The sequence below is a fragment of the Mus musculus genome, chromosome 11 (genome assembly GCF_000001635.26).
Source record: "Mus musculus strain C57BL/6J chromosome 11, GRCm38.p6 C57BL/6J".
NCBI classification, from domain to species: domain Eukaryota; kingdom Metazoa; phylum Chordata; class Mammalia; order Rodentia; family Muridae; genus Mus; species Mus musculus.
Genome location: NC_000077.6, coordinates 117,392,901 through 117,415,732, shown reverse-complemented (window position 1 = coordinate 117,415,732; position 22,832 = coordinate 117,392,901). Strand labels below are relative to the sequence as shown.

Here is a 22,832-nt window from a genome sequence, read left to right as displayed (position 1 = left end):
TATCTACGCTGCGCCTCCAATATACTTCCCTCGATGACTTCGAGGCTCCGCTCCACAATGAAAATGCAGAACCATCTGGTCCTGAGCCCGCGCCGTTTATTTAAAGATTTAATTAAATACTGTAAATGGAAAGCTTCCCTGAATTAACATTTTAAATGTGACTTATTGCAGGTTTGATATTGTCTTAATGCCAGCCTGGGAAACTCCACCGCAAGTTGTTGACGTTCAAATTGAATTCATTTGGGTGGCTCCGGGGGGACCCATTAATTAATCTAAACAACTAATGGGGATTGGTTCTGACTTTTGATGAAGATTATTTACTGAGACAATTTGCGATGAATAAAGAGTCACAGTAGGCAAATGCTTAATTGAATTCAAAAAAGTCTCATTGTGCTTTAATATCAGGGATGCGGGCGTGTGAGTAAGCTTTGAAATGCAGGAGCAGGGCGAGAGCCTCAATCTCTTACCCCAGCTAATAACAGAGCGAATGGGTAATTACATCCGCCGGGTAACGTGCGCCTCCATAGGACAACAGGTCTGCCTGGCTAATCACTTCCTGGGGAAGAAGAAGAGTCTGAAAGCACAAATGAAGACAAGATCCTGCCCTTCATCAGGCGGCTAGGTCCCAGGAAGCCCCAGGAAGCAGCCTAGCAGCAGTAGCTGCCGCCGCCGCAGCCTCAGCAGCCGTCCTCTCCCCGCCCCTCCTCCACCCTTCAGGGCCCGCCCACCTGGGGAAGCGCCTCTCCTCCCGCCCCAGCTCCCTCGGGGCATGCTGCTGTCCAACTCTCCAGGAGCTCTGATGAAATTCCACCGGGATTAAGCCGGAATGAACTTTCCAGTCTATCTATCTTCTCATTTCGTCTTCTGGGTCAGCAGCTCGGGTCAGAACTCTGTTTGGAGGAAAATGGAAGTTTCTAGAAGAAGCACGCATATCCAGCCTGTAGCTTGTGCCTGCATGCAGCACAACACAAAACTGTGAACTTACCCAAAATATGAGAAAGATAGGTTTTGGGAAAAAAAATTGTAACTCCACTGCATAGTTCTCATCGTGAACTTTGTATGTCTTGGCAGTGTCAAAAGGCCGGCCATGCTTGGCACAGGGGGAAAAAAATCTCTTCACAGAGCCAGCATGGCCCAGGCAGAAGTCTACCCCACTATGACATCCTGGCTTCTGAATCCGGGCCTCCTCCAGAGAAGTCCTTGCCTCATGTGGTAGCCTCAGACTGGAGACGCCCCATGCCTCTCCACCCTCCCTGCCTGAGGTAGCAGCTCCTGGCCACCAGTCTGCAGTCTGCTAGATTCCCAGTGACTCCAGTGTTTCCCGTGATAAAACACCAAGACAACCTACAGACAGAAGGAAAGGTGTATTTGGGGCTGACGGTTCCAGAGAGTGAGGTCAGCTTTCCAACAGCTGTAGATTTGGCAACTGGAGCGGGAACTTGAGAGCTCACACCTCCATCAAGACACAAAGACAACACACGCACAAGAATGGTCCAAAGTTCTTAAGACTCCATCCCTGGTGACACACCTCCTCCAGCAAGAGCTCACCTCCTAATCCTCCCCTTAATAGCTACCAACTGGGGACGGATGTGCAAACACGTGAGTCTTTGGGGACCATTCTTATTCAAACCACCACAGCGGGGTTGTGTTTTCTGTGAGAGGAACAGCTCTGCCCTGTTTGTTCCTCTCTTTCCCTTTCCACTTCTCCACTTTCTACCTCTGCCTCCTGTTTCACTGTATCTCTCTCTGTCTTCTCTATCATCAACCTTGTTTTTCTCTGTTTCTCTGTATCTATCTTTTCAAACAACAGTGTGTCTTTCTCTGTGTGTTTCTTTGTATATCTCTGTCTCTCCCCTTTCTCTATTACACTAATCTATGTCCATTCTCTCTCCACCCCCCACTTCTGTCACACCACAGCTGGACAGGTGACTGGGAAAAGGGCACACACTGGGGACACTTGCTGTTCCATGAGGGTGCACACCATCGGAACCCCTAAATATTGCTCATGTAAGGCAGTAATTTACCCAATGTGATGATTAACATTGTCAGCCTGGCAGGATATAAGGTCACCAGGGAATAAACCCTCTGGTCATATCTGTGAGGGAGTTTCTAGACTGGCTTAACTGACATAAAAGGCTCACCCTGGATGTAGGTGCCACCTTGCCAAGGGGTGTGGTCCTGGACCGAATAAAAGGGGGAAGGACACCAGCCTCCATCTGTCTCTTCTTCCTGCCGAGGATAGCAGGATGGATACCATGCCATAACCAGCCACCTCACACCCTGCCAGCTTAACTTCCTCACTGTGATGGACTGTATCCATTCCAGCTGTGAGCTGAAATAACCGCTCCCTCCCTCAAGTTCCTTCTTGTCAGGCACTGTGTCACAGCAGACCGGGAAGTAAATATCTGCCCCCGTGGTTAGTCTGAAGGGCTCTCTGTGGTTTTAACAGAAGGGCTAAAGCCCAAGAGAGCCACCAGGACAAGGGCACGTGTACTGGGGATCCAGCCTAAGGCTGTTGTGTAAATGCCAGAGATGCCTTCTCCCTGCGGCGCCTCCAACAACCATGCCCCCCCAGAGGCTCCTGATGCCCCCCCCCCCCCAGACATGTTCACGCGCAGATGCCTGGATGTGTGTTTTTTGCTTCTTTATTTTTTTTAACGCACTTAGGGTTTTGCCATGTTCACAGTTTCTGCGCTTGTTTTTCTCACTCTGTAATGAATCTTGGAAACTTCATTTAGTCGTAGGCATGTTCCAGCGGACTCAAGACATCAGTGTGCTTCAGGCCTTCTTCAGTTTGTTTGCTTTGATACAGAGTCTCGTGAAGTGGAAACTTCTAGTTTCTTTCAAAAGTTAGTTATGTCAAATGATGTTCTGCTGAGGCACACAGGTGAAAGGTGCTAAAGCAGACACGAGAAAGGACACTTGATTAAGGAGTATAAATATGACCCCACAGACCATGGGAAACAAGCACTGAGCACTGATTCGGCTTGCACTACCTTGCTATGCTGCCATTGAGAGAAGCTCGCCCAAGAACTGCTGTGAGGATCCTCCACAGCCTCACCTCAGGCTGGTTGGTGAGCTTAAGTTCCTCTGGGAGTAAACTATAGCTGCTGGATTGTGCCTGGTGTGGTGTGTCTGCCAAAGCTACCAGTTGTGTGCTGTCAGCCTGCCTAGGGGACATTTTTGCTTCAGTTCAAGGGTCCCTTCCCTACCCTGTTTGTCCTGGCTGATCTTATGTCAACTTGATACAAGCTAGAGTTATCTGAAAGGAGGGTACCTCAATTAAGAAAATGCCTCTGTAAGATCCAGCTGTAGGGCATTTTCTTAATTAGCGATTGATGGAGCTATCCCTGAGCTGGTGGTCCTGCGTTCTATAAGAAAGCATTCTGAGCAAGCCATGGGAGCAAGCCAGTAAGCAGCATCCCTCCATGGCCTCTGCATCAGCTCCTGCCTCCAGGGTCCTGCCCTGTTTGAATTCCTGCCCTGATTTCCTTTGATGATAAGCAACAACGTGGAAGTATAAGCTGAATAAACCCTTTCCTCCCCACATTTCTTTGGTCATAGTGTTTCATTGCAGCAATAGTAACCCTAAGATACCATTCATTCATTTCTGTGCTATGAGCTGGCCACTTTGCCTGCATGCCTTTTTTAAAATTTTATTTGTTTGTTTGCTTGCTTGTTTTTTATACAGGGTATCTGGCTCAGCCTACTCTAGAACTCCAAAAATATCCAAGACTGACCTTAAACTTCAGATCTTCCTGCCTCTTACTCCCAAGGGCTGAAGTTTCAGGTGTTCTCCAGCCCTGCTGTGGGTGGGGTTTAGTGCTTCTTTTTCAGTTAAGTCCCCTGTGATTGGACAGGAAAAAGGAGGCGGAGCTAGGAGTGGGGGCGGAGGGGAAGAGATAGAGATCGCTGGAGGAGGAGAAGGGAGGAGGAAGAAGGAAGAGAAGCCAACATGGAGGCAGATGGACAGGAAGAAGATCCTGATCCTGTGTGGGTTTTTGTTTTGTTTTGTTTTGTTTTTTGTTTTTTCGAGACAGGGTTTCTCTGTATAGCCCTGGCTGACCTGGAGCTCACTTTGTAGACCAGGCTGGCCTCGAACTCAGAAATCCGCCTGCCTCTGCCTCCCGAGTGCTGGGATTAAAAGCGTGCGCCACCACGCCCGGCTCTGTGTGGTTTTAAACAGCCACAAGTAGCTAAGATTTTCATAAGGTTAGAATAATTGGGGTAAAGCTTTTTGTTTGTTTGTTTGGTTTTTTTTTTCGGTTTTTTTTTTTTTTTTTTTTTTTTTTTTTTTTTGAGACAGGGTTTCTCTGTGCAGTCCTGGCTTCGAACTCAGAAATCCCTCTGCCTCTACCTCCCAAGTGCTGAGATTAAAGGTGTGCGCCACCACCACCCGGTTGGGGTAAAGCTTTTATCATTATCAATTAGCTCTGAAATTATTGAATTGGCATCTTGTAAATTGTGATCTTATTGTTATATAAATATGATTGGATAATTAAGCTTTAAGAGTCATGTTTCTACAGGGTAAATAGGTATTGAGATGGCTGATTGTGGGGTGTATGGAGCCATGTGTGGAAGCGAGAGGAACTCTGGAGCCCTGTCCGAGAGATGGCCCAGCGGGAGTCCTGTGGCCCCACAGGGCCAGAAAGTTGGCAGGCCAAGAGAACAAGTGAGTGAGATCACCTGGCATGGGGACTGGCTCCAGAGAGTTGGTGGTGGCAGCAGGAGCATGGCCTGGCCCCACTGAGAATTGGAGGGTTCATTTTTTAATATTTACCACAACACATGTACACGCAGACATACACATAAATAAAACATAAAAAATAAATCTTGGAGCTGGAGAGATGGCTCAGCAGTTAAGAGTATTGACTCAGGTCCAGAGGACCTGAGTTCAGTTCCCAGCAACCACATGGTGGCTCACAACCATCTGTAATGGGATCTGATGCCCTCTTCTGGTGTGTGAAGACGGCTACAGTGTACTTGCATATACATTAAATAAATAAATAAATAAATCCAAAAAGCAAAAAACAATAAAATCTTTACTAAAGAAGAAAGGGTAGTCAGCAAAGGAAAATGAACTGCTAAGTGTGTCATTGGAACCACCAGGTGATGTCATGACATTCTTCATATTGCACAAGTGTGTGGACCCAAATTAGAGGGAAAGAAACAGCCCAACTGTCTCCTGGGACTCCACACCAGCCCTGTTTCTCTCCATGGCACCAGGAAGGACATTGCCTGCAGGTCCCCCTAAGCAAAAGGCAGCTCTCAGAGCAGCCTAGATTGGCTCTGGGTGGTCAGAACCCAAGCCCAGCCCAGCCCACTGGCTCCTCTGACAGCTCCAGCTCAATTAATTCCCAGGAAGCTTTACTCTTGCTCCCCACTCCCCCCCCCACACACACACAGCCCACGATGCCAAATGCTGCCAGCTGTCCTGGGGCAGGAGGAGCATTTGGTCTGTTATCCCTGAATGCCACGGCAGAAGCTAACTTCAGTCTCTGCTGGCTGACTGACCGACTTCTCCTCATCCCAGCCTTGGCTCCAGTGCCAGGCAGGCTCCAAAGACAAAGGAGCTCACGGACAAAGGAGCTCACCCCTGCCTGGCAGGCTCCAAGTGCAGGGCTTCCGTTTGTGCCGAAATCACAAGCTGCCACTTGCACAGCCTGAGAAAGACATGGAAAATAATTTATTCACACGCAAAATGTCTCACTGGGATGCAGCCACTAAAGGGAAATAGACATATACGTTGGGAGGTATTTAAGGAATAGAATTCCAGTGTGAGCGGGGTGGGTGGGGGGAGCGGGGAGGGGGGAGCAAGATACAATGTGATTTCAAGTTTGTAAAAATAAACAAGAATAAAAAGGCAGAAAAGAGAGCATCTTTCCTTTCCAGGCAGGGAAAGAAAAGCAGAGATAATGAGTTTGCTCTTCTAGGCTTTTCTATAGTTTCTGGGGTTTTTCCCCCCTCTATACACATAGATATTCCTTGGATAATGTGCAATCAAATGTTTGTTTTATAAACAAAGCGTAGGGGCTGGAGAGATGACTCTGTGGTTAAGAGCACTGACTGCTCTTCCTGAGGAGCTGGTTCGGGCCCCAGCACCCATCTCAGGTGGCTGACAAAGCTTTGTAACTTCAGTTCCAAGCAGCCTGGTGTCCTCTTTTGACCTCCCTGGAGCCAGGCACGTGTGTGGTGCACATGCACACAAACAGGCAAGCGAAACACCCACGCGTAAGACATAAATCTTTTAAAGGCAGAGACGGTGCTTTGATGGCACAGGTCCGTTCCCACCACACAGCAAGCGCGTACCATAGGCAGGTAGATTCCGTTCCACCCACTACAACACCCAGGGAATCTTCCAGAACCCACTGGGCCCTGTAAGATGCTTCCAGACCCAGGTGAAAGTGTTAGATCTGACATCAGAGTAGACAAGGGGGCAGGGGAGGGGTTGCCTGGTTGTCCCCAGCATCTTACCTGTCCCAGATGGAATGTCTGGGCAGGGTAAACAGAATAGGAAAACTGAACACCAAAAAGGAAAAGGACTCATGGGCACACCTATCCCCAGCCTCATCATGGTACCGAGCACCACAATATCCCGTTTCCTTTGCTTCCCCACCCAGAACATGCCAGGGGTAGGCAGGTGGGTAGCAGGCAAAGGATGGGTAGAGGCTGGGAGGAGCGTTTGAAGGCTGCACCCCCAGCTGTGTTAACTTCCCGCGCACCCACATCTCTAAGACAGAGATCTAACAGCATAGAGTAACAGGATGCTGAGGGTCCGGGCAGTGGGATCCCTATGTGCGCAGCGCCATCATCCTTCCTCAGGCACTTCACTGAAACGGTCCAAACCCAGCTCCAGCTTCTGACCCACACTGTGTAGCAGGCACCTGATTTTGCACTGCCACCAAGTCCCCATGCAACTGCCAGTTGGGTACCCTTCTTACTATGGGAGATGACATAGACCCAGAGCCAGAAAGCCATCAGCCTCACCGGCAGCTGGAGCTGGGCAAGGAGTTGACCAGGTTAATCAGTTCAGGTTTCCCCTCCCCCACCCCCACAGGGCAATCTGAGTCAAGGGTGGAGGAGAAGGAGAAGGGTGGGTACCCTTCATCGCCCTGGCTTTTGTTTCTCAGGGATGCTGGTGCCCACGGATGATGGTACCCTTCCTGGCGCCTCCCCCCTTCCGGAGTTCATCCGCATTCCTCTTGCTTACAAACACCTGGAGCGTCTGCGAATAAGCTAAGGTCTAGAAGTGGGGGAGTTTATCACAGTTAAGTCGGTGGCGGGAAAAGGGGGGGGGGTGTGTGGAGAGGGAGGCGGCGGGGATCAGCAAAGATTAGTGAATTATTCACACCTCTCCATCAGGACGCTGCCTCCCCTTCTACTCAAGAGCACGTATCAACACCCTTCTATTTTGCCGTCCATTTTGAAAGGAGGCAAGGGAGGGGGGATAGCATAATGTTTAATTAAGAAATTAAGCCACTCCTTTCCTAAATATTCAATTCAGGAAGGGGGAGGGGAGAGGCCAGCCAGCCCAAGAAAATGGTTTTTATCACCAGGAGAGGAAAAAAAAAAAAAAAAATCCGATGCCCAAAATAGCCCCATGGTTGCCCTAGCAACTAGCATATGCTCCCCCTCCCCCTCCCGTCCGCCTTTGCATACGGCTGCATATTTCTATCATCTCCCTTGCAGGCACAGTTCATAAACACGGCGGCATAATAAAGAACGTTATCGCCGATGACTTACGGCCCAGCTGCGCCCAGCCAGATAGCAAGTGGCGAGCCAATACAATTTCATGCAGCGAGGGCCACAGATAGATGGGGTGCCCTTCAAGCGCGATGCTACTTCTGTGAGTCAATCCAGATTCGGAAATAAAGTTGGTCTCGCCCTCTTCCCCATCCGCCAGAGACAAAGCAGGCCTGGCTGATGCCCGGGAGTCTCATTAGGGCCGGAACAAGCTCGCCCTGAGCCCTGGATTAGCCTGCCAGACTTCTGAGCAGCGCTCTGCCTGTGCCTCCCGCCTCTGCCTTGTCAAAGGGCCCAGCCTGGGATGGATGAGGGTCTGTTTGAATTAATTATCCTCTCTTCAGGAGGATTACTGCTCGCACGCGCGCGCCGGAGGGGGGGGTAGGGGGGGGTGTCCCATGGCTATGGTGGGGGTTGGAGCAGGCTCCACACACCCAGCCAGGATCCTGGGGGGGTGCTAGGGGAGGGTGTTAATCGTGGGGACTCTCTGCTTTCTAGAAGGGCTAATGCAAGGGCCCTTGAGAACCACTATGTCCAGGGAGATTTCTCTGAATTAGGGACAGTTTGTTTTTTGGGCTTGAAACCTTCTTCATAAAACGGCTTCTCTTCCTGGGTCCAGGCCAGGCCAGAGGTTTGGTTTACCCCTGAATAATCAAAGCAGAGGTCTTGCACGATGGAGGAAGGATCTGCTCCACAAGAGGAAAGAGTGCAGGCTGCAGGGCTCTGGGGGCTAATGGACGAGGACAGAAGGGAGGGTCAAGGGCAATTTTAGTCCTTGCAGGAGCCTGCTGAACTAACCGGCCACCTCCACCCATCCCCCACCCTTACCCCCTCCCACCCGCTTGCCGCACAGAATACATACACGGAGAGATCAGCTCATCTCACCCTGCCCTGGGAATCCCCTAGTGTTCCTTTACCACCCAAGTAAAGGGTCCCTGCCAAGCCACTCCCTAGCCAAGTTAGACAACTGGAGTAAGTGTAGGCTGGGACTGCTGGACCCCAGGTAAATCAGGGAGGCAGGTTTGGTTGGCACTACCTCTGGGCCTGGGTACCATAGAGTCCAGACAGGGACAGGATGCAGTAGCCAAGTCCTCAGGACCAGGCCACAGTGGAATGAAGGCAGCCAAGGAGCTCTGGGAGAGTTGGGGTTAGGAGAGTTAGTGGGGGAACAGCCCTGGAAGACCCAAGCAGGACCCTAGCACCCAGGCAGCCTTGCTAGGCCACAGGCAATGCCAACTAAGGAGCTATATAAGGGACGAGCCAGGCAAAGCCAGTTGGGTCACAGAGGGGAGGCCAGGCAGGGATGAGGCCCATGAGCCTCCCCTGCACAAGGCCTCCTGGAGTGTCCTGTGATCTGGCTGCCAGGTCAGCAGTACTTTATGTATACAGCATTGCCTCTGGGTGACAGGACCTGGTCAGTTGAGTGACAATGGGTGTCAGAGGGGAAGACATGGAGGCCTGGTTTTTGGGCTGTCCAGACATACCCAAGGTGACTGGGAGTGTGTGTGTGGGCGAGTGTTCTCCGACCTCTACTGCTGAGCTACAGAAAGCAAGAAGAGAAAGCTACCCCTCTTTATCCTTCACCCCAGTTCTCCCTCTCGGAGCCCTTCCCCAGGTCCTATGGAGTTTCAGATATGCACATATGTCTATATAGAGGCAAAAATAGCATGGCATTAAAAACGACCATTTTAGCTAGGCACCGGGAGGCAGAGGCAGGCAGGTTTCCAAGGGTTCCAGGTTAGCCAAGAGTACGAAGCAAGTCCTTAACAAACAAACAAACAAACCAACAAACAATACAACCAAAAATAAACAAACACAATTGAAAATAGCAATTCAATGCCATTTAGCTCACTCACAATGTTGGGCAACCAAAATCTCTATCTTGTTCTAGATCTTTCTTTTCTTGGTGCTAGGGACAGAACTGAGGGCCTTTGCTACACAAGGCAAGCCTTCTACCACAAAACTACCATCCCAGCCCTCTAAACCTCCTTCATGTCCATAAAAGGAAACAGCTAGAGTTTGGGCTCTGTGTCCTGCAGAGGCGTGTGTGTGTGTGTGTGTGTGTGTGTGTGTGTGTGTGTGTGTGCACGTGCATGGCTTGGTCCCCAGGGTGTCATCTCTGTGGACTTGAGCTTTGTGAGGGTTACTGGTTCACAGAGCTTTCTATTTCCTGATGAGGTAGGCACATGGCTTTTAGGCCTCTGTTGGGGATGCCAGGGAGAATTGTGGGAGCCTGTGGCAGAACAAACCGCTTGTCTTGTAAAACTCTGGCGAGCCTTAGCTTACTGGGGACTCCCTGAGTGAATGATGCAGAGCCAGGAATCAATGCAAAAAGCAAGAGGAATTTATTGTTCCAACATGTTGGGGTCACTCTGCACATGGAGAGAAAACTACCATGCGCAGCCCTTCGAGCCTTTATACAGTTCTCCAGGCAGCAGCCATTAGGCACAATGAGGAATATAATCAGCTCCTCCCTTCCGTGTGTGTGTGTGTGTGTGTGTGTGTGTGTGTGTGTGTGTTTGTGTGTGTGCCTATATTCTTTGCGACTTTTCTCTTCCAGGAGGGGAGGGGTCCGGTGGAATTTTCTAAAGTTCCTGAGCTGACCTCTTCAGTCTCATGGCTGGAAGCACAGGAGGCAGATGGTCCTACGACCCACAGTCCTTTTTGGGGTACACCCTTCATGGACTTTGGAAATTTCCAGCTTTTCCTCCACTCTGCTAAAAGCAAGAAGAGACGGGCACCAAGGATGGAAGGGTTTGCAGACACACTCAGCATCAGATCCGCTGCTGCTTCAGAACAGAGTTAGGGAAGAGGGACCCCAAGGCACCTCACCCTCACCTGTCCCCTCCTGTGTGAAAGGACAGGGCTCAGTGGGGCACACCTGCAACACAGCACTGGGGACCAGAGCCAGGAGGATGGCTGTGAATTTGATGCCAGTTTGGGCTATAGGTGAATACTAGTCCAGTGTGAGCTGCGTAACAAGATCCTGTCTCAACACAAAACACCAAAGAAGAAGAAAGCCCAGCAGGGAGGGCAGCTTCGTTTTCTTCCCATGGCAAAGGAGGTTTGTGACCCCTGCTCTCATCCAGAACAAAGCAGACTAGACCTTGCATTCTGCAGACAGTGCGGGTCTGTAGGATAGAAAATTCACAATTATTTCCTCTGTCTCTGGAAACCTTCACCCCCACCTCATAACACTCACAGGCCTCAACACTCAGGCCTCAGAATATACTGGACCATACGTGGAGGGAAATACTGCTGAGAAATGACACCGAGACTCTGCCCTCTCTGCCTCCATGTCATCTCAAGCCAGAGACCTGCTTCTTCTCTGTCATTCTCCAAGGCGCAGAGCATCTAGTCCCAGCCACTCCCAACTCCCATCAGTAGCTGAGCCTCCAGGCCAGCCTTTGTGCCTTTGTCATCTCCAGTGGGGGTGAGACACACCAACCTCCACTGCAGCCCTGTATTAGAGTAGAGGGTGAGGCATCGTGGCCCCAGAGAAGGAGGCTGGGATGATTGGTACAGTGGATTCCCAGCTACCTCCCTTCAGTGAGCTGTTTATAAAAACAGGCAGCCTCACATTTCTTCTCTGATCAGACAGAATCCCCTCATGCTGCGGTCCAGGGCTCTGTGCTCTTTTGGTGTGTCCTTCGCTGCCACACTTCCTTGTGCAGTGAAGACCCTGCCCTAAGATACCCTTTGATCCTGCCTCCAAGCAGGGTGAGCATGCTGCCCTGGGTATGGGGAATAAGGGGTGTCCGCTGCACATCCCGGGCTATGGTGAGTGCCAAGAGGAGGGAAAGGCTCCTGGACCCTCCTGGGGGGTGAGATAGATTTGCTTGCTTGTTTGTTTATTTGTTTATGTGCTAGGTATCATTAACTGCCTCCCTGTGCTTTCTGACTTCCTCTCAGCAGACCACAGCAGATACACCTGGTGCTGTGATAAAACAGCTGAGGGAGAGGCTTGCTTTGCTCACACTTGGAGGCTACAGTCCCATTGTCATGGTAGGGAAGTCACAGCGGGACAGGAGCACGAGGCAGCTGCGCACATCGCTGCAGAAGCCAGGAATCAGAGAGGGATGAGCACCAGCGCTGGGCTCACTTTCTCCTTCGAGGCCAGCCTGGTCTACAGAGTGAGTTCCAGGACAGCCAGGGCTACACAGAGAAACCCTGTCTCGGAAAAACCAAAAAAAAAAAAAAAAAGAATTACTTATTTCTTTAAAGTATATGAGTACACTGTAGCTGCCCTCCAACACACCAGAAGAGGGCATCGGATCCCATTACAGATGCTTGTCAGCCACCATGAGGTTGCTGGGAATTGAACCTCTGGAAGAGCAGTCAGTGCTCTTAACTGCTGAGCCATCTCTCCAGCTCTCACTTTCTCATTTTTATGCAGTTCTGGTCTCTAGCCCATGGGATGCTGTCACTCATGCTCAGAACAGGGGAGCGGAGAGGAGGTCTAGAAACTTCCTCACTGACATGCCCAGAGTTTTGTTTCCCAGATGTTTCTGAGACCAGATCTTGGCTTCAGACTCCATCTCAGAGAGTCTGACCTAAGGTTCTCTAAGGAACTCGAATTAACTAAAAGCCAGCACCTAGCATCAAGTTCCAGGTTACTCCCCAACAAACCTGCATCTCCAAGTTACAAGCCTACCCCTGACACTTCACGTCCTAACAACCGCCAATCAGGAGGAAAGCAGAAGTTAATGGTTTGGCTCCCAGCACCAGCCAGTTATGTTAAAGGAAAAAAAAAATACATAATGACACCCCCATTCAGATATTTCCGTTTATGTGATGCCAGACTGAACCCAGGACTTTGCATGTGCTAGGAAGCAGCAGCCCAGCCCCGTACCTTCCTTGTAATGGCTCTAGGAGGAGAGCTGGGAAGGGCCGGATGAGAAGACCCTGAGGAAGGCCGTGGTGGACCCCAGAGCTACAGGACAGGGCCACCTACGACAGCTGCAGGACAGAGCTGCTGAGGAGAAAGAGAGGGAATCTTGTCCTGGCCAGTGAGGCACAGAGGGAAGCAACAGCTGCTGGGGGTGAGAAAATGAGACCCTCATGAGGTCCCAGCTGAGATGCAGATGCCTGGTCCAGACCCTAAAGTGAGATCAGGAGCGGCTATGAAAAACCCCTGCTGGGCGGCCAGAAGAGCCCCATCTCACACCCGCAGAGGTCACCCGTGCCACAAGAGGGCCCGATGTCTCAAGGGAATTTGAAAGCAGATGAAGGTGTGGCAACCACAGGGCTGTGGAGAGCATCTAGACCAACCACGAGCCTAAAAGCAAAGGCAAGGAGAGTCTCACAGTCCTCTACAATGCAGCCGAAGGGAGCTAGGAATGGAGGCGTGCTGAGGGATGCAGGGTGCTGAGAGCAGCTGGCGCGATTGAATGGGGTTGCACCAGGGAGGTTAAGGAAGTGCGACCTTGCTGGAGAAAGTGTCACTGGAGGCAAGCTTTAAGAGCAGACGGCCTTATGCCATTTCCAGTTTTTTCCCACTGCTTCCAGTTTGAGATGCGATCGCTCAGCTTCCTGCTCCCGCCACTGTGCCTGCCTGCTGCCATGTTTCCAGCCATACGGGCTCCCTGTGAAACCGCAAGCCCAAATAACACTTTCTTCCATAAGTCACTTTGGCCATGGCGTTTTATCACCGCAACGGAAAACTAGCTAATCCTGGTGGGAACAAAGAGTGGCAGGGAAGAAGAGGCCACCAGAGGTGTGGGAGGCCTTAGTGCAAGGGCGGGGGAACAGCCTTGCCTCCTGGTTTTCTTGGTGCGTATCCGGGTGGGGGAGGGGAGGTGAAGAGTCCCTGGAGGGTAACATCAGCTCTCTCCCAGAAGTTAATCTCTCTGTGACATGGCTCTCTGTGACTCTGTGGAGTCATTCTTCTCTGACTAGTGAGCCCCAGCATGTCTGTGCTGATCCTGGGCCGGGCCACCTCTTCAGAGCCACCTTCTCCACAGGACCTCAAGCTCAAGCTACCCGGCCTGGAGTATTTGCTAGGGCCCTCTTCTGCCTGCTCCCGATACATTTGTTTGTTTGTTTGTTTGTTTGTTTGTTTTAAAGGTTTACCTATTGGGGGGTGGGGACTGGAGAGATGGCTCAGTGGTTAAGAGCACTGTCTACTCTTTCAGAGGTCCTGAGTTCAATTCCCAGCAAGCACTTGGTGGCTCACAACCATCTGTAATGAGATCTGGCGCCCTCTACTGGCCTGCAGGCACACATACAGGCAGAACACTGAATAATAAACAAACAAACAAATATTTTTTTAAAAATTTACTTATTTTGTGCAGTGTACCTGGTATATGCTTGGGTTTGTGGATGCTAAAAGAAGGTACTGAAGCCCCTAGAACTGGAGTTAGGGACAGCTGTGAGCCACAACTTGAACTCACATCCTCTGCAAGAACAAGTATTCTTAACCGATGCATCATCTCTCCAGGCTTGCCCTGCCTTCCTCCCTCCCTCCCTCCCTCCCTCCCTCCCTCCCTCCCTTCCTCCCTCCCTCCCTTTCTTCCTTCCTTCTTCCCTCCCTTCCTCCCTTCCTCCCTTCCTTCTTTCTTTTCCTTTTTGACACAGGGTCTCATATATTCCAGGCTGGCCTTGAACTCACTTTATACCCAACAATGACCTTGAACTATTAACCCTTTTGTCTTCATCCCCTAAATTCTGGAATTAGATGCAGCATGCTTCTGGACCACCTCTGAGGGATTTCTTAGAAACACAGGTGCCCAGACCTTCCCTCCCTCTTCTCAACTTCAGTCCCCAGCCAAGGCTGAAGGTCTGCCTGGGTCAGCAAAGCAGCCTCAGAGCCACACTGGGAAGTGTGAAGTGAGGCCATCGAGCTCCATGCATCAGATCCCAGAAAGACAGTGTCACCTAACTGGTCGTTATACAGAGGGACATGTGTCTTAGGTGTCCCCAAGGAGCCAGGGCCTCCCAGACATCCAGTCACCACCAATTACCAACATCATCCTCAGGAGGATACTCGGCACGCTGGCTGGCTCTGTCCAGATGCGTCACTAGGAGCTGTGTGCCAACCCTGGGAAAGAATAGTTGTTAAATCCCACACCCACAGCTTGAGAGGAGAGGTACTATTCACCCGCTGAGACCCCGTAAATCTAGATATGTTTTACGAATCTCACTTACATTTCTGCCCTGACTTGTACATAAAACTTGTAGAGATTTACACTGCCAGCCGCACGTCACCCCTTCCCAAATGGCTCTACGTCTTGGTGACCTTTCAGAAGCCAACGGCGGCTTTCCTGTTGTTACCCGTAATTGGAAAAGCATCAGAGATAAGAAAATTTATGATAATAATGATCTACCTGAGCAGGGCTGTAAAGAACATCGGGCCGGGTATCTGAGGGGCGGAGGGAGGCAAGCACCTGTTTATCTGACGTTATCTCCATCCTCCAGGGCCCGCCACAACCACTGCTCTAACCCGTTCCCCGGGCTGATGCTTGCACACAGCTGCTCCGGAGCCTGGATGTTTCTTCTAGGTCTGAGAGCAGCTTAATTCTCTGTGAATAAAGGTCAAGGTCTTGGGGGGGGCTCCCTCCACCCACCCAAGGCCCTTCCACTTGTATATTGATTAACAGTGGAGCTAAAGATAGAAGGAGGCTGCGGAGAGAGATGAGAGTGCGGTGAGGGGGCTCTTTTCTAGTGAGTCTTTCTGTCTCCACACAGGGTGCTGTTCAGTGGGGCACCTCAATGTTAAAAATGGTCATATCTTGTTGTGTCTGAGTTCCCCGTGCTTCTGGCCATGGGTGGGGGGGGGGGAGTAGAAAAAGACTCATAATACCCTAGAATCTTCTAGAATTATAGAAATTGACTCACACGGGCAGAGGCAACAGCTAGGAATTCGCAGTAGCCACCCTGGCTACCAAGAGAACATGGATTGAGTGAGATTTTAAAGATCTGTGTGCGGGACAGTACATTTTGTCTTTTTATTGGCAGGTGTCCATTGCATGGGATGATGGGATTTGTAATGGCATCTCTAAATGTGTGTGTCAGGTACGGAGCTCAGCTACACCCTGTCACCCTCTCTCGTCCCCTCCTGTCTCCTGTTGGTGTCCTTTCTCTTCTCAAATCATCCCTCTTTTGTTTTCAACATATGCACACAAACACACACACTCCCATGTGTGTGCACACACAAACATACACACTCCCATGTGTGTGCACACACAAACACACACACTCCCATGTGTGTGCACCCACAAACACACTCACTCCCATGTGTATACACACACACACTCCCATGTGTGCATGAACAAGCACACTCTCACATACATCCATACATGTGTGCATGCATAAGCACACTCTCTCACACATCTGTGCACACATGAGCACACTCACACACACAAACACAGCACACACATTCACAGGTATATGCACATACAAGCACACTCTCACACACACAATCACATCTGTGCACATGGGTACTCTCACACACATACAAACAAACATATTCCCACATGTATGTGCAGTCTCCCACATACATACATTCAGCACACACATTCACATGTGTATGCACGCATAAGAACTCTGTCTCTGTCTCTTTTTCACACATACACACACACTTTGGAAACCTAAACTCCCCTTCTGGGAGAACATATATTTGTCTTTCTGAGTCTGGCTTACTTCATCATGAGAATGTCTCTAGTTTCATCTACTTTCCTGCAAATGGCCTAATTTCTCTCTTCTTATGGCTGAATGAAATGAAATTCCACTGTCTAAACTCATCTCTACCCATTCATCAGGTGATGGGTGTCTGGGCCAATTCATTATCTTGGCTCTTGTGAATGAAGGCAGTAAACACACTGACAGGCATCCCCGTATTGACTTTCTGTTGGTGGGAACACACACTTGGCACCTGCAGTCACTATGGAAACCAGGATGGGGAGGCCCTCAAAAACCAACAGCAGCAGCACCCTGTGATCCAGCTGTACCCTGCCTGGGTACACGAGCATTTATTAGGCACCTTTGATATACCTACAAGCTTTAACTCCAGAACTCAGTCATCCAAGTCTTGGCCACCAAACCACCTACTCTGGACTCCCCGAGGTGCGAGGCGTCCAGAGTGTCACTGTCTGGAGCCGCCATGTCATTCCTCTGGGCCTCCCGCTGTCATAGGAGAGCCTGTAACTGGAGACAGTGCTCGGGCATTGGAGGGAAGAGACATTTGAGACCAAGATGCCACCCAGCCAGCAGGGACAGGAGGAAAGAGATGGCTCGCAGCTGAACCCTAGATCCTTTCCTCTGAGGATACATGGAATATGAAGGTGACTCTCAATGAGCTGACTCACCAGCCCACAGTTGGGGGAGCCACAGGCTTCCCATGAACCAACAGCAGCACAAAAGGAACTTGTGAGTGATCCGAGGAGCTGGAGGAGCAGAGACCTGGGCTCCGCTTGACCCTCCATCTTGATACACTCACATGCTCCTCCTAGGACTCAGTGATGAGAAAGCCATTTCCTATCTTGAGACCTGCTGAGCCTTTGAGAGATGCCCTCTGACTCTCTTAGAACCCCGTGCACATCTGTCTGCAGCCTTCAAAGCAGCCACTGTCTGCGAGAGGGATCTTTGGCCAGCATGGCTGTGGAGAAGGTACAATCTGGGCAGGGCAGGGTGGATTCCAGCCGCACCCCACCCCCGACCTCGCCTCTCATAATTACCTTGACATTGAAGGTAATTAATGACTGTTTAACCCTTTAGAGACTTAGTTTCCTAATGTGTCAATGAGAGAACAGAAGAAACCCTCACCAGGAGATAAGGGGAGTTTCAAAGGCGGGGTGTGTACGATGCTTAGCAAGGGGCTGGCACATGAGTCCTCCTCTTTCTCTCCCCCTTCCTCGCTCTCATTCTTTCCCCCTTTCCCTTCCTCACCTCCTTCTCACCCCTCCTTCCCCTTCCTCTGTACTCCCCTGCCGCTGCATCCCTCCATCTCAGCCCTACCTCCCCCTGCTGTCACCTCTACAGGCTGCTGCTTCCTCCAGCCCAAGCCTTTGTCTCTGAAGAAGGCTTGGGCACACCTGGAGCTGAGGGTGACACCTAGAGGTGAAGGTGATGGAACCCGGCTACTGTTTATCAGTGAGACCAGGACACTAGTGTTGAGGCTGCAGGCTCTGACTGTGGCTTGGAGATGGGAGCCAACTTGCGGAATCACCAGCCTGGGGCAGGAGATTGCTTAGGGTGAGGATGTTCTTGGCAAAAATGGCTGAATATTCTAACTTGGGTTTCCAGGCAAGAAGTTATCCATAGTAGAGGTTACAGAAACCCTGGAGTCAGACAGCCTGCCCTGTGTGCACTGGACGTGCCAGTCTCTCTCAGTCTCACTTTACCCATCTGTAAAATGGGTAGATAGCAGTAGCTGTCTCACAGGCTTGAGATAACAGGACCAAGTGCTGGGTAGGGTACTGAGCCTGGGTGAAGCTGCCCATGGTTGTGCATGAACTGGAGCCTCCATTGGAACTTGGGGTGCACTACCCCTCAGAGCTTCCAGCAGGGTAGACAAGAGGTGCTGCTGACCAAAACTAGAGAGAAGCAGAAACTCCATCTACCGCCACTGGACAGCCCTTCCCTCTTCAAGACCATCTGAGGCTTCCCCTAGGGCACCCAGAGCCCGGGAGACTGGTGTGTGTGTGTGTGTGTGTGTGTGTGTGTGTGTGTGTGTGTGTACAAAGGGACAAAGCTCCCACCAGACCCTCTGAGGGGCAAGCTCTCTAATAAAAGCCACTACTGTCCTTCCACTTCTCAGTGAGATTTCCAGGTCCCCCTGGACTGTGAGTAAGCGCAGGGGGAGGGGCGTGCACTCTGGCCCTAGTTTGTCCCCAGTTGTAAATATAAAGCCACCAAAGGCACTAAATCCTAGAGAGGAAGTGAAATGCTTCCTCTACCACAGAAAGAGACCACTGCATGCAGAAGAGTGCCACAGTAGGCTGTCCTCAGAGAGGCTGCTGGGTCCAGGCCCCTAGGGTACAGGAGGGCTACCCAAGGCCTTCCCCAACAGGGTGTCGGTTTACTGTGCCTGAGCCATGGGCTTCAAGTCTTTTATGGTGAGCATCTGCCTTCCTTCTGGGGGCTGTAACTTGGGTATATGTTCCTCTACGTTGAGCACTGGGGTCTGATGTCTCAATGAGTCTCACAGCCCTGAGACAGCTGCTGATGTGTACCCATTTTACAGAATTCTGGGACATGTGGCAGACATCAGAGAGGCCCAGTGCAGACAGGGTAGAGATCAGGCTACCACGCCCTAGTAATCTGGCATAGAGAGCAGGGATCCAAGGTGCTTCTGTGACCATTCTCCAGAACAGAAGGGTGTGATGATTAGAAAGGAAGTGAGATTATGGGCTGGGGACATGGGACAGTCAGTACAGTGCTTGCTTGAAGCCTTGGTTTGGACCAAGGTAAACTCTCTGTGGTGTGGGTGCCTGCCTGTAATTCCTGCACCCAGGAAGCTGCGGCAGGAAGGTTGCAAGCTCTTATACTGTGCAGTGAGCCCTTTTCTCCCGTAAGTGAATAAGTGAATTTGAATACTTATTCAGAAGGTGAGCTCCTTTCCTTGTCCCTGCATGGATAAAGTTCGGGGCAGTGAACTAGTTAGTTACAAGGGGCACAGCCTGTAGGACCCACTCACAGCCCCTGGGGTCATCCTGAGTGGAGTGGGCCTGCCCGAGGCTGGGGAGGCAGAGAGAGGCGGGGTCAGCATTGAGCAAGGAATGGACGAGGCTCTGGTGAGGGTTTACGGGGTGGTCGCGTATTACTTTCAATCACTTAATGACTTAATGTCATTTAACATTCTTAAATGGTTAAAATGGTCAACTTTATGTCATGTATATTTCACCACAATTTAAAAACAACAACCTTGGACTGGGGAGGTGGCTCCTCAGGTAAAGACACCCTGCCATCACACCTGAGGAGCCGAGTTCAATTCCCAGCACCCACTTAGAGAAAACATAGAAGCTACACCTGCGAGCTGACCTCTGACCTCTGCCCTCCACACGCGCACTGTGGCACATGTAAACCCCACCATACACACTCACACATACTCACACACATATACACACTCATATATGAATATACACACTCACACACCCATACACACTCACACACACACACTCTCATACACACACACACACACATACTCACACAAGCAATACATTAAACATACTAAACACTTTATAATAACATCAGGTCACTCTGTGGGCCTCCCATGGTCCCTGAAACAGATCTAGGCTCCTTTCCTGGGAGAGCCTCACACCCTGGACCCTGGACCCAGCCCACCACTCAAAGACAGTTCAGTGCCTTGATGTATCAATGATGACTTATCTCTTAGTCTGCTTGGAGGTCTCTTTGTCACGGAATTTCAATGTCACCTTCTCAGAGTGGCCCTTCCTGGCCACTGAATGAAGCCACCCCAGTTTCTATCGTACAACCCATCTTAGCTCTGCAGAGAGTGCCCCTCCCCCCACTCTACTTTCTCTCTCTGTCTCTGCCTGCTTGATTGGTTAGTTTTGTTTTGTCTCTTCTGACTCTCGAGAACAGGAACGGACAGAGTTCAGAAGCAGCTGGCACATTCGAGGTATCTAAAGGAGCTGAGAAGGAGGCTCCCAGCAAAGAGGGTGCTCTCCCACTGCAGACCTGCACATGTGACCTGGGGGTTGGGGGAGGGGGACGCAGTGCACCCCGGAGAGCAACTCAGCAGAAAACGCAGCAAGAAATGAGCTTCCCGGGCTTGAGAGCACTGGGGATCCCCTGCACGTACACCAGCCTCCCCCAAGAGGTTCCTGATCAAAGTGAACCAGCTGAGCAGTGCCACAGATCGAGACCAAAGCCCCCCTCTGAAGGATGGCAGGATGCTTCCAGAGCTCTGCCCCCATTGACAAGCTGCCTGCTCCATGCACCCTTGGGAGCCATTTTTCCAGAGATGGTCCCCTTCAGCATCATCTCCATCTGCCTCGTCAAGTGAACAGACACTTCTCCATCACCATGATCCCTGTTTCTGCTTTCCCCACCCCTGCAGTGTCCATCCATCCCTGTAGCCCCTACCCGTGATGTCCTCATCCCTTTGGTCTCTGTCGCAGCAATTCCCCTTCCTACAGTCCCTACTCCCTGATACTTCCATCCTTGTGGTCCCTGACCCTGTGGCATGTGACCCCAAGTTTGGGACTCCAAGAAGAGCGTTCCAGTGGCACTTGACCTTCTCGCGGGGGAGGGTTGCTTGGGGCGCCTGTCAGCGGAATGCGGTGGAGCTACTCGGTTTCCAAGGCAACCGTGCAGAGCCCGGAATCCCAAGCTCAGCCAGTCGGAAGCACCGGGCATCCGTATCCGTGGAGCTACCGGTCCCCGTAGGATGCCAGCGGGGGAGGAGCAAGGACTAGTTCCCCCCACCCCCTCACCCCATGGCTTGGTCCCCAGGACGTGACTGGCCGCTCCGCTCAGCTCAGCCGACCGCGGGTCGCGAGCAGGCACCAGGCAGCAGCGGCAAGCCACCGGCCCACTCCACCACTAATTACTTCCCACGATGAACATGTTATTATGTCTTACACTCGAGATAATCAATTTGGAATCGCCACTTTGATGAGTTAATGGGCACTTGGTGGGTGTCATGTGAGAATCTGTGCAAGGACTGGGTTCTATTTTTAACAGCGGCTGATCAGGGTACCAGAGTCAGGATGGGTATAAGCGCCTGTGCTGGGCTCTGCCCTCCCTTCCCCTCTCCTCCTCTCCCCCTCCCATACTCCTCCCTCCCTTTCTTTCCCTCTCTCTTCTCAAAGGTAGTTCCTTCTTTCTCCCCGCTCCCCTTTGCTCTGCTCTGCTCCTCTCTCTCCGAGACACACTGTGACAAGGTTGACATCCCAGATCGAGGCTGCCCTCCATACACACCCAGTACCCAGTAGGCTGATCTGTGGCCAAAGTCTATCAGTGACCACGGACCTGCTTCACCTGGCCCAGGGCTCTTCCTAATTTCCCCAGGTAGCAGCTGGAACTGTGACTTGGTTTCTTCATATGTGGAATCAGAGGTAAAATGTGAACCCCAGGGACATCTGCGGTGTCAGTCCCAGCAGCTGGACCCAGGGTGCGTGAAAAAAAAGTGACCACAGAGAAAGATGAATCACATTCTAAGCTGGTCATAACCAGTAAGACAGATTTCAAAGCTACTGCAGCCTGGGTAATTGTTTTTCCCCCACAAAGAAATACAAAACACTCCACTAGGGAAAGGACAGGATTCTCATGAAAAGGCAGTGGGATTGCGGGATAGCCACCTGTTTTGGTTTTTTGTTGTTGTTGTTGTTGTTGTTTTTGTTTTTGTTTTTGTGTTTTTAAGTAAAAAGCTGGGGCTGGAGCAATGGCTCCACCATTAAGAGTTCAATTCCCAACAACCACACGGTGGCTCACAACCATCCATAATGAGATCTGATACCCTCTTCTGGTGTGTCTGAAGACAGCTACGATTTACTCATATAAATAAAATAAATAAGTAAATCTAGGGGGGGAAAGTGAAAGAGAAAATCCCAATAAAGCCAGTGCTATGTCTCAGTCATTCCTGATTCCAGGTATGACCATAAAGCCGGCGGGTAAGACACAGACCTCAGTGTGTAACCGTAAGCTCTAAAACCGCCAAAGCTTTCTAAGCTATGAACCAAGCTTCAGATTAGGCGTTTGCTCGCTTTGGAGAGTTTAGATTATACATAAAACCCAGACTGTGTGGGTAAATGCTTGTAAACACGTACCTGCTGAAAAACTCTGTCCAGGGTAGGGAAATAATTCTCACAGCCGAGTAAGAAAAGAAGCTGGATACAATGGCTCATACCTGCAATCTCAGCACTTGGAAGGCTGACGCTGAGGCAGGAGGATGGTCAGTTTGGGATATGTATTGATATCTAGGCCAGCCTGGGCTACAGAAGCTAGATTACATTTCTAAAATAATAATAAATTATAATTCAGATTTAAAGTTGGCAAAAGATTTGAAAAGCCGGGCAGTGGTGGTGCATGCCTTTAATCCCAGTACTTGGGAGGCAGAGGCAGGCAGATTATTGAGTTTGAAGCCAGCCTGGTCTACAGAGTGAGTTCCAGGAAAGTCAGAGATA

At 50.7% G+C, this 22,832-nt stretch overlaps 2 long non-coding RNA genes across 3 annotated transcripts; one reads left to right on the top strand and one right to left on the bottom strand.

Moving 5' to 3' along the window:
* Positions 1-364: 364 nt before the first annotated feature.
* On the bottom strand, positions 365-1,344 carry Gm11729 (predicted gene 11729). Its single transcript, NR_132097.1, has 3 exons — positions 986-1,344; positions 729-890; positions 365-556 (listed from the first exon to the last, which is right to left on the bottom strand). It is a non-coding gene; the product is annotated as a predicted gene 11729 (long non-coding RNA).
* Positions 1,345-4,462: 3,118 nt separating this feature from the next.
* Gm34128 lies at positions 4,463-7,895 on the top strand. 2 transcript variants are annotated; one of them, XR_880326.2, is made up of 3 exons: positions 4,463-4,672; positions 7,131-7,241; positions 7,690-7,895. It is a non-coding gene; the product is annotated as a predicted gene, 34128 (long non-coding RNA). The 2 variants fall into 2 exon arrangements; XR_389175.3 differs by having other exon boundaries at positions 7,131-7,267.
* The last annotated feature ends 14,937 nt before the right edge of the window (positions 7,896-22,832 follow it).